The 10,997-nt window shown below is 32.4% G+C and overlaps 1 long non-coding RNA gene across 1 annotated transcript; it reads right to left on the bottom strand.

The window, feature by feature from the left end:
* Positions 1-795: 795 nt before the first annotated feature.
* LOC120575896 (uncharacterized) lies at positions 796-2,240 on the bottom strand. The gene is made up of 2 exons (XR_005642141.1): positions 2,105-2,240; positions 796-2,004 (listed from the first exon to the last, which is right to left on the bottom strand). It is a non-coding gene; the product is annotated as an uncharacterized lncRNA (long non-coding RNA).
* Between the last annotated feature and the right edge of the window lie 8,757 nt (positions 2,241-10,997).

The following is a 10,997-nucleotide window of genomic DNA, read 5'->3' on the forward strand; positions in this document are numbered from 1 at the left end:
AAATAATTTTGTTCTATATTTTGACAATAATTTGTAAGATGAGTCGATGTATGAATAATTTTCTTTAATATTTAAAATTTAAAAATTGTAATCAAAATTATACAAACATACATAAAAATTATACACACAGTTTATCGTGGTAAGAGCGGACAGACAGCCACGGTACTACCCGTCTTTCCGTTAGTATATAAATGTTAATAACAATTTTTTTTCCAAATAAGATTTGGATTAAAAAATGTAATTATTTTTAGGGGATTAATAAGTGTATAGTATTTATTTTATTTTATTTTTTGGAGAGGAAGTGTATAGTATTTTTTTTTTCTTTAGGTGAAGTGTATAGTATTTTATGAATGACGCCATTAATAAATGGAAATAATTTGAAGTCTATTTTTGAATAATTTTTTTTCAAACAAATATGTTTTATCATGCTTTGAGGCTTTTATTAGCTGTAAAGGCAACTTTATTAGCAATATATTCAAAGAGTTAGCAACTTAATTTCTATGGCAATATTTGTTATACCTTACATTTTGGAAGCGTTTAAAATCATTAATATAACAAAATTACGGACAAATTTAGTTTGCTTAAATAAACACATCTAATGGCCAATTCTATTTGGTTTCTATGGTAGTGTGGGCTTGTCAAACATTGTACATGCAAAAATTCAAGCTTTGTTAACATGAATTACTCTTTGTTGAAAAGTGGGTTTCGAGAAAATTATGTGTTTTTTTGACTCCCCTTCATTCAAAAGCTCTAGAGAAAAAACCTAAGTAAGATGCAAGGAGGGAGGAATGACAATTAAAAATGAAAAAGAAATGTCAATCATCCCTTAAATAGGTTATGAAACTGGTTGGTGTCCAAGGGGATCCATTGGTTAATAAGTAATAACACAAGGAAGCTGAAGACAAACCATCCAAAGGTTACAATGTTCCAAAAACGACGCCTTAAAAAGATGTGTCTCATCTTTTGACTTGTCTTGGCATATGTCCATATGCAACACACAGAAAATAACTATACAAAAACCACAACTTGCGTTTCAAAAGCTACCAGTGCTAGACCTCTGGTCTCAGACCATCAAAGCGCTATCTCCCCCCTTCGAGAGCCAAACATTTAAAAGGACATCATATGGGGGCAAGATTACGCAGGAACCTTAAGAAGCACAAGGATCGATCAGAACTAGAGGGAGAATCAACGAACCCCTCCACCGAGGGTTATTCACCCAGGGGGGAACGATATCAACCACAACAAACCATAATGCCCGTGTAACGAGATAGCCGAGAAACCCAAGGAAGTTCGTACGAAGTGCGACTAGAAAAACCATCAAAAGTGTTATTACCTTAATCTATATCTTAGTGGGAGACTGTTCTGAACTGAGCCAATGACCAACTAGGGATAGACATGATCCCGATTTAGGGATCGAAGTCAAGCAAGTCGATACTATGGATACACCCTTGGATAACGGTCCTAACCAACATATCTTGACCATCCAATTCAGATTTGATGTTGTGGTTCACTTAAAATGGTAACACATGTCCAGGTGAAGTTTTGATAGCCAAAAACCCTACTTATTCACTATAAATACCATGTGCAACATCAGGTCTTGTATCTTACTTTTTAACATATTTTTAGCCGCATTCTCTAAGTCCCTTAAGTCATTAAGTGTCGGAGCAAGTGCAGGTACACCACCCCCCTCCAATGGAGACGAACTCACGAAGGACCACGGTGGACGACAACCATTATATTCCTATGTACATCGGATCTTCTCCAACAAGTCAACCATATTAGATCCAACAAGATCATATACTTTTTAACTTTTCATAAAATTCAAATTCCATAGAAATATAGTGCAAACATTATTATATAAAGGTACAATATAAAGGTACTAATATTATTATAAGAATTAAGCAAAGGTATTTAAATAAATCCGACATAAACCTTCAACGCACGTTACATAATCAGGTAAAGCCATTGTTGGACAATCTTGTTTAGACTCACAACGAATTCCAGCTGCATTGTCAAATCAAAAAAGAAATATTACTAATAGATGATAAAATAGTATATATAACATAAATTAGAAAATTTGAAAGTGATGTGAAAAAAGGCATACTTTTTCTGGTTTCCACCAAAAAGAGCGTAAGAAAGATGATCAATGAACTAAAAAACATGAGAATTTGAGCCATATTTTATCTCTTTTGGTTGTATTGTAAAAGTATTCTTGATCGCTTTATAAGTAAAACTTCATGGCTTTTTAATTTTAAGTAAATGGTTTTTAGCACTTAGGAGTTGTAAAAGTCAGTTATAATATTATAATTAATGTTAATTGTCTTAAGTTGATAATTACTTTATTTATTAAAATATTATATATATATATATATATATATATATATATATATATATATATATACTTTGTTTATTTATATTTTATCCTCTTGTATTATATAGGAGGAAATACAAAAAGAGAAACAACAATAAAGAATGATGAATACAATAGACACCTAAATAACGCACGGAAGAGGTAATAAATATTAAATATGAAAATTGCATGAGTTGAGAAAAATGTTGTGTTCTCTTGCGCAATAAGAGAACGAGAATTAACTAGTTATGGAATGTAGAGCTGTCATTGCGTAGACAAAAATAAAAATAATCCAGGCTTGAGAATTTAAGTTAAAAATATGTAATTTTAATTTATTAATCAATGAGGTGAAAATGATAGAATTGAGGAATTCTGTTTTTTTTTTCATCCCTACCCCTTGGCCCTTACCATCTAAAGAAACAAATGAAAGTAAAAAATTATTAAAATTTTCAATAGAACACAATCATCTTTACAAGACTTGACAAAAGTCCGAGGAAGGATACAAGAATCTGCCTCGTTAAAAATCTTATCAAGAAAATCAAGTAAGATAAAACTTTATGACGCAAAAAGAGTGTAGTTAATACAAGGCAAAGATTATTAATGAAACCTGAAAGAAGTATTTTTACGTGTTTTCATAAAGCAGTTCCTAGTACAACGAGGTAAACTATCCATCCAAATCAAACACTCATAAAAATAAAAATAAAGGAATACGCCCATTCACAATTAATAACGACAAGGTCAGCTTGCATGAGAAATAATAAAAGGGGACAACAACGAAGGACAATGGTAATGTAGTTCTTTTTTGTCTCTGGATTATCTTGGGTTTTGAGTGATGTCTTTATTCCTCGAATAGTTTTAGTGTGCAATATGTCCCGATAGTGTAGGATTAATTCTCACTTGCATTAACATTTTTTTCATGCATAAACTCTTTGTTAAAATCCTTTTCAAATGTCTTTTTGAAAGAAAAAAAAACTCGTTTTGCTATAGTATTGGGTCTTATGAGCATTTTCAAGTATTTAAAAACAATTTTTGAAAACATGAATCAAATTCAAAACTGACAAGTGACTCTCTGAATCAATTCATGTAAGTCGTAGAGCTTTTATTTGTTTTTGAATCAATTTTAATCGATTTAAAAGTCGTAACTGACTTTCTCAATCAATTCACTTAAGTCATAGAGTTTCTGGTCAATTTTGAATTCATTCAAAACAAGATAGAAGGATATATATATATATATATATATATATGTGTGTGTGTGTGTGTGTGTGTGTGTGTGTGTGTGTGTGTGTGTGTGTGTGTGTGTGTGTAATGCGCTTAACCTAAAATCTAATGCACCTGAGAACTAAAAGAAAGAAATAACGTCGGCACTTTACGAGCAGTAGTGCAACCATCGTGGATCTTCTATTGCTACTGAAATTCCTTATAAATTTTGCATCATACAAGAACATCAAATCAGGTATGGGGTGAGAGAGAAGAGTTCGAGTACATGAGTGTAAAATAATTATGATGAACGGGAAAAACTTATTTTCCAAAGTTCATTCGGGCTCGCTGTGACGGTTGTGGGCCTTTGAGAGAATAATTAATTGATGTGCAAATTTAGATGTGTGAGGTTAAAAGAGAATTAGAAACATTATTAAGGCGTTGCTTGATTTAAATTATGTGAATTATTGGTATTTGAAGTCATGGATAAACTTTGTGTGTGCTCATGCTTGATTTGCTGCAATTATTTAGATTGATTAATTATTCAATGATTGATATAAATATGATGTATGTAGAATCATATGACTACTAGCTAGAATGTTGACGCATAGGTCATATTTAAAATAAATACTAAGAAAAATATAAAAACTCATATAATAAGTCTTTACTACATTAATATCGGTTAGATGGTCATAAGAGAGCAAGGCTTCTACTGCACGATCAGTCATGGTTGAATCAAATGTCAAGTATGTAATTAATAACTCATCAAAGTAGTAATTAAGAATGTTTCTATTCAAAATAAACTAACCACAAAAGATTATAGTAAACCACAAAACATTTATGAAAAAACATTGTAATTTCAACAAATTACAGTAACACCAAATATCTACAAAACATTAAAGCCATTGCATCAAACTGCAGAAAGATCATGTACAAAACTTGGTTGTTTCTTGATGTTTCTGCCAATACTTTTTTTTTGGATTATGAGGTAAAACTTTGAGACGAAAGCTTTTTAGTGAAAATCTAAAACAATACTTTCCGACATGAGTAACAAAATTTCTACATCACAACGTTTCTGGAAAACAACTTTGACGTCGTTAGTCTTCGCTAACAGTCCAGTCTTTGATTCAATTAAGGGCCCACATTTTCATAAAAGCTTGTTGAGTCAGAGCAATATGAGAAGACTCCAAAGCATTACGCATTAAACCTAAATTTGGAGTAATTTCAGAAGCTGAAGAAAGATCCATTGACTCTTTGGAGACATAAAAGAGTCAAGGATGGTAAATAGAATTGAGTGAGAGGCCAACATTAAACGCTTTAATTTTCATTTAAGAGGCACATTTACTTTTAAATGAGAATGTCAAACGTGATTATGGATGATAATAAGGGTTTAGGAACATTTAATGTGTGACAAAGGGAATGAGAAGGTCAAACACGATTATGGATGATAATAGGGGTTTAGGAGCATTTAGTGCGTAGCAAAGGAAATTAGAAAGTCAAATGTGAGCATAAAGAGTCAAGGCGGGAAAATGGAATTGAGTGGGAGGCCAGCATTAAACGCTTTAATATTAATTTAAGAGGTACATTTATTTTTAAATGAGAAGGTCGAATATGATTTTGGATGATGATAGGGGTTTAAGAGCACTTAATGTGTGGCAAAGGGAATGAGAAGGTCAAACACGATTATGAATGATGGTAGGGGTTTAAGAGCATTTAGTGTGTGGCAAAGAGAATGAGAAAGTCAAATGTCAGCATTTAATGTGTGGCAAAGGGAGGGGAAAATTTAGGGGCAAAATTAGGGTTGAGGTTAGCCAGAGGGGTTACACTTTAATAACTAGACTCTTGTCCCGTGCGATAGCACGGGTCATACCGAGAAGAAGTTAAACGAATGAGTCGCAACAATGTAAACATATATAGTTAATAGAAGTTTTAACAAAAGTTAAGAACACGTTCCCTCTTCTACGACAACAAAATGAAATGGTAGCATACATAAAAAAAAGTCTTGATTACATTTTTGGCCCAGTTTTTCAAAATTGTGATTTTGGCCCCCTAAAAAAAAAACTCTTTTCAGACCCCCTAAGTTTACTTTCTGTTGAATTTTGATACAGTCAACGGACACGTGTGTAATTTTATTTAAATATTTTTTAATTTAAAAAAAAATAATTTTGTAATTAAAAAAAATTGTTTTTTTAATTATAAAAAAATAATTTTCTTTGTTTTTGTTTTACAAATAAAAAAATTAATTACAAAAATTAAAAACAAAAAAAATATTTTTTATTTTTTAATTACAAAATAAAATAATATATTAAAAATACAAAAATAATTAAAACATTACACATGTGGCGTCCACGTTAGCGTTGACTGGGTCAAAATTGGGCTAGGGGGCCAAAATTGCAGCAGAAAGTAAACTTAGGGGGCCTGAAAAGAGTTGTTTTTTTTGGGTCAAAATCACAACTTTGGGAAACTTAGGGGGCAAAAAGTGTATTAAGCCTAAAAAAAGGTTTGAACTTTAATCATCAAGATACATGAGGTCGTATCAGTATTCTCTCCATCTCCATAAACGATTAGTGTTTTCAATCCTTGTTTTGAAGTGACTCTTGAGATTGCAACGTACAACTGACCATGCGAGAACACAGGACCCGACAAATAAATTCCAACACTTTTAAGTGATTGCTCTTGACTCCTGTTGATTGTCATGGCAAATGAAACATATATTGAAAATTGTCTTCTTTAAAATTTGAAAGGAATTTTAACATCGGATGGTGAAACACCTGGGTATGAAAACTTTTTCGCCAATGTTACTTCCAGATATAACATTTCCTTCAAGTACAAATTTCCTCATTCTGGTTATGATTAACCTTTCCTTCAAACGAAGAAACATTTTAAAACCATTATTTTGGCTCCATGAAGGATTATGGTACAATATAAATTACTGGTAAACAATCATCCGAAAATTGCATTTAAACTTAATAGTCAAACGAAGAAACATTTTAAAACCATAAATTGCATTAAAATTAAAAGATATTACATTAAGCTGGAAAGATAATACTATAAATTGCATTAAATCGTAAGATTCTGATAGGTTTATTAATTTATCTAGGAACATGAAAGGTTGTGAGATCTACGATTGAGATGTAGGGAGTAGTTGACATGGAGAGAAAATGAGGATGAATTAGGGCTAACATGTCAGCTTGGCAAGTGTAGCTTTTATAATAAAAGATAAGAGATTGAAGGAACAAAATCTTTGTTTCTAAATTTAAGAGATAGAGAGCAGTGGGAGAAGACTGCAAAGCATTATGCATTAAACCCAAATTTGGATTAATTTCATAAGCCGGAGAAAGATTCATCGACTCTTTGGAGACATAAAGAGTCAAGGTGGGAAAATGGATTTGAGTGGGAGACCAACATTAAACACTTTAATGTTGATTTAAGAGGCACATTTTCTTTTAAATTAGAAGGCAAATGTGATTATGGATGATGATCGAGGTTTAAGAGCATTTAATGTGTGACAAAGGGAATGAGAATGTCAAACGTGATTATGGACGATGATCGGGATTTAGGAGCATTTAGTGCGTGACAAAGGGAATGTGAAAGTCAAATGTGAACATTTAATGCGTGTCAAAAGGAGGAAAAAAAATTAGGTTAAAATTAGGGTTGGTGTTAGCTAGTGGGGTTAAGCTTTAATAATAAGAGATTCAAGGAATACAATTTTTATTTCTAAATTTAAGAGTCAGAGAGTAGGAGAAAACTTCAAAGCATTATGCATTAAACCCAAATTTGGAGTAGTTTCAAAGCTGGAGAAAGATCCATTGGCGTTTTGGAGACATAAAGAGTCAAGGTGGGAAAATGGAATTGAGTGGGAGAGCAACATTAAACGCTTTAAGGTTGATTTAAGAGACATATTTGCTTTTAAATGAGAAGATCAAACGTGATTATAGATGATGATAGGTGTTTAAGAGCATTTAATGTGTGGCAAAGGAAATGAGAATGTCAAACACGATTATGGATGATTATAGAGGTTTAGGAGCATTTAGTGCGTGGCAAAGATAATGAGAAAGTCAAATGTGAGCATTCAATGTGTGGCAAATGAAGGGAAAAAAATTTAGTTTTGGGATTAGCTAGAGGGGTTAAGCTTTAATAATAAGGAATTTGATAGATTTTAAGTAGGGAACGTCAGATTTAGTGAGAAGATAAATTGTAATTAGGTATTGGATGCAATATTCTAGCATGAGGTGTGTGCTGAAATGTTGTGGTTTATATATCTTTTATAAGTGATCCTTTCTTTAGTTTAGAGAGGAGGTTCTAGCATTCTCAAAGTAACGAAATAAAGGAAGAGAGTAGGATGATCAAAAGGCAAATGTAAGCAACATGTTACAACCATTATACTTTCGGACAAAAAGGAGAATAGAATGACTTTGGTAAAGATTGAGACAAATATTTTTTTTTTGAATTTTTGGGTTGCACAGGAGGACTATTTATAAAGTATAGAAAGTTGTACTTAATTAAGGCACATATGTACACTTTAAGTATACACCACCCTTCAAAAAAAAAAAAGATTTATATACACCAATCCCTGAACTAGAATTAAATTCATTTTTGTAGTTGTTGGTGCCATAGAAGGATAAATAGGTGAATGAAAAGTAAAACAATGCTTTTGATGCAACTTTTGTGAGGAATAATGAAATTTTAGTTAGGCATGAATCTGTTCCCTCAAGCTTAGTTCACTTTACTACATATGATTCTTTTTAAACCTTATAAGAATTAACTCAACGTTGATCGGGGACTACTAGATAACAAGTTGCTAAGGTACACACTTCATGAACCTATAATACAATAAGTTAAAAGAAAGAAGTGACTCCTAGGTGAGGGAGGTATGTCTAGGTGTTTTTAGAAATAATTTCTTTAGAGTGAAGGTGAGCTTAAGATGGGGATCGACTAGAGAAGCGTAAGAAGAATATAATTGAAAATAGGGGTAGAGAATCATAATAATTGATAATATTAAAGATGAATATAATTGAAAATAGGGGGTAGAGAATCATAATAATTGATAATATTGGGAATGGAACCTTATATTTAAGGAATCTTTTGGTTGTGAAAGCTGATGACGTTATAAATAACGATAATAGTGAGCTAAAGACTTTAAATTAGAATGAAGTCATGGTTATGGAAATGGTTGATGTTATAGGAAACGATGAGAACGACGGGCGTATGTTCACTAACACAACTCTGACATACGATAAACGATGAGTAGGTATGGTACCACATTCATATAGGTCTTAGGACTGAGTTCATATGCACAAAAACTCGAGGATGATTTGTATTTGCTGAATATGTGTAATTGTGTGAGACGATGAAGATGATTATCTGTTGATGTTCTTATGAAGATAATTATTGATGACTATATGAGTTGTGACTATTTTGAAATTGAATTGTGACATTGTGTTTGTGAAGATTTTAGTTCTTATACTGTAAAGATAATTTTTTTTACTAATGTGGATTGAGTTGATACGACTTTGACTTAATTGCTTACGTGTTCTTCTCATTTATTTTACACTATTACATGTTCACGAAACTCACCCGTTCGTTGTTTGTGTTTGTTGGCTTGGCCCTGCGATTGCGAAAACGCAGTTCTATAGGTTATGAGTCTCGGAATCAAGTACATGCCTTTCATGAAGACTTTTCTTGTTAAGTTGGGGAAAAGCTCCGCTCTGATAGTGAAACTGGGAAAGGGATATGCTTACTTATTTAGTTTTGTACAAGAAAACTATTTTCTATGTTGTAAAAGAAAGTATATTGAAAAGCAAAGGATTCGATGTTATAATTTTCAAAGAAGTGAAATGTGAATTATGTTTGTTATGAGTCAATGTGGTATCCTAAATCTTGTGGGAGAATTCTTATATTTATAGGAAAGTTTTTATTTGACACTCTCTGCTGAGAATTAAACTCTATTTTTTTTTATAAATAATAGTAATAATTATTTTGGTATTTCAGGTGTCGCAGCAAGGGCTTAAAAAACTTGATGGTCATATTTGGCAAGTGTACTAAATAATTTAAACAATTTACGAACGGATAAATAAATAAGATACGGGTTTTGAGTTTTCAATTATTTGCAATAGAGCAAGTTTACCTATTTTGATTGCAAAATGTTAGTAGCGATCAAGACTTTGGGAAGACCAAGAATGAAAATTCAAGAGGCCTCTGGAGACTTTACATATGGAGGAATTATGTTTCCAAATTCCGAGGCAAGTTATTTGAAGACAAAGACAAAAAAACGACGAAATCGGAGAAATTGGGCCAGGAAGCTGATGCCATGCGCCTAGGGCATGGCAAAATAGCAATATGCGCCTAGGGAATATTACATGCACCTAGTGCATATAGAAAAATACACTATATGCTCCCAGGAAAGGCTTATGTGCCCCAAGCATCTCAAATGAGAGGAGCGCATTGGTAATTTTATTCGTTTTTTTGGATTTTGCCCGCATTTTTAGCCCACACCCAGTTAGAAATCTCCACTATAACTATTAGCATTCCTAATTCAGATTTTTCGTTCAAAATTGTGGCATTTCAAGAGGAAGGCAACTTTGGAGCTTCGGGAGACTTTCTTTCCTCTTCTTGATTTTCTAGGGTATGTTTTTCTCTTTAGTAATTTGTTTTTAGTTACTATGTGTAACTAAATCTTTTTAGGTTGGAGTTCTAAGATGAACCTTTGTATATTTTTGTTGCATATTTATTTAATTTAATTTCGTTTATATTTTATTTATTTTCTGTTCGCTATTAAGTTTTGTTAGGAAATAATTTATTTATGTGATAGGTGCAACCCTAAATTAGGTACTTAGGTTGTGACAGGGCCTAATATTGTTATCACTAACTTGATGCTTATATTTTGATATTTATATTCCTTTATTGATAACTATCTGTCTAGAAACTAAGTGATTATTAACTAGCCAGAGATACTGGAATGATTGTTGACCCTAGACGTAGGTACTTAGTGGATAAAAACTATTAAGACTGAGTGTTTCCTTACCGAACCTAGGAATTAACTTATTAATAATTAGGGAAACAAGTGTCTAGCTGAAGAAAATAAGTTGTGACCTAATAGAACCATTCTCTTGAAACCCTTAGTAAGGCAGACGTAGAATAGGGTTGCTCGTTTGAAGAACTACTAAGAACGTAGAGAGAGTGTTATGAGTGTCCTAAGATTCATTGATGGGAAGACTTAAGGGAACCTTGGCCTTCGTTGCCTTGGGAAACACTGAAAAGTCAACTTAAGTTTATGTTTCAATTACCTTTGAATTAGCAAGACCCTGCACGTAAAGATCACCGTGCGATCAGCAGGTGCAGTTAGCCATCAAAGAGATAGACCAAAGTAGGTTAAAAATGTCCCAACGACCTCATCACTTGTATAATCTACCTAAGATAAATAAACGCGACATTACTGTTACTTAATATC

The sequence above is a fragment of the Medicago truncatula genome, chromosome 6, assembly GCF_003473485.1.
Source record: "Medicago truncatula cultivar Jemalong A17 chromosome 6, MtrunA17r5.0-ANR, whole genome shotgun sequence".
Classification (NCBI taxonomy): domain Eukaryota; kingdom Viridiplantae; phylum Streptophyta; class Magnoliopsida; order Fabales; family Fabaceae; genus Medicago; species Medicago truncatula.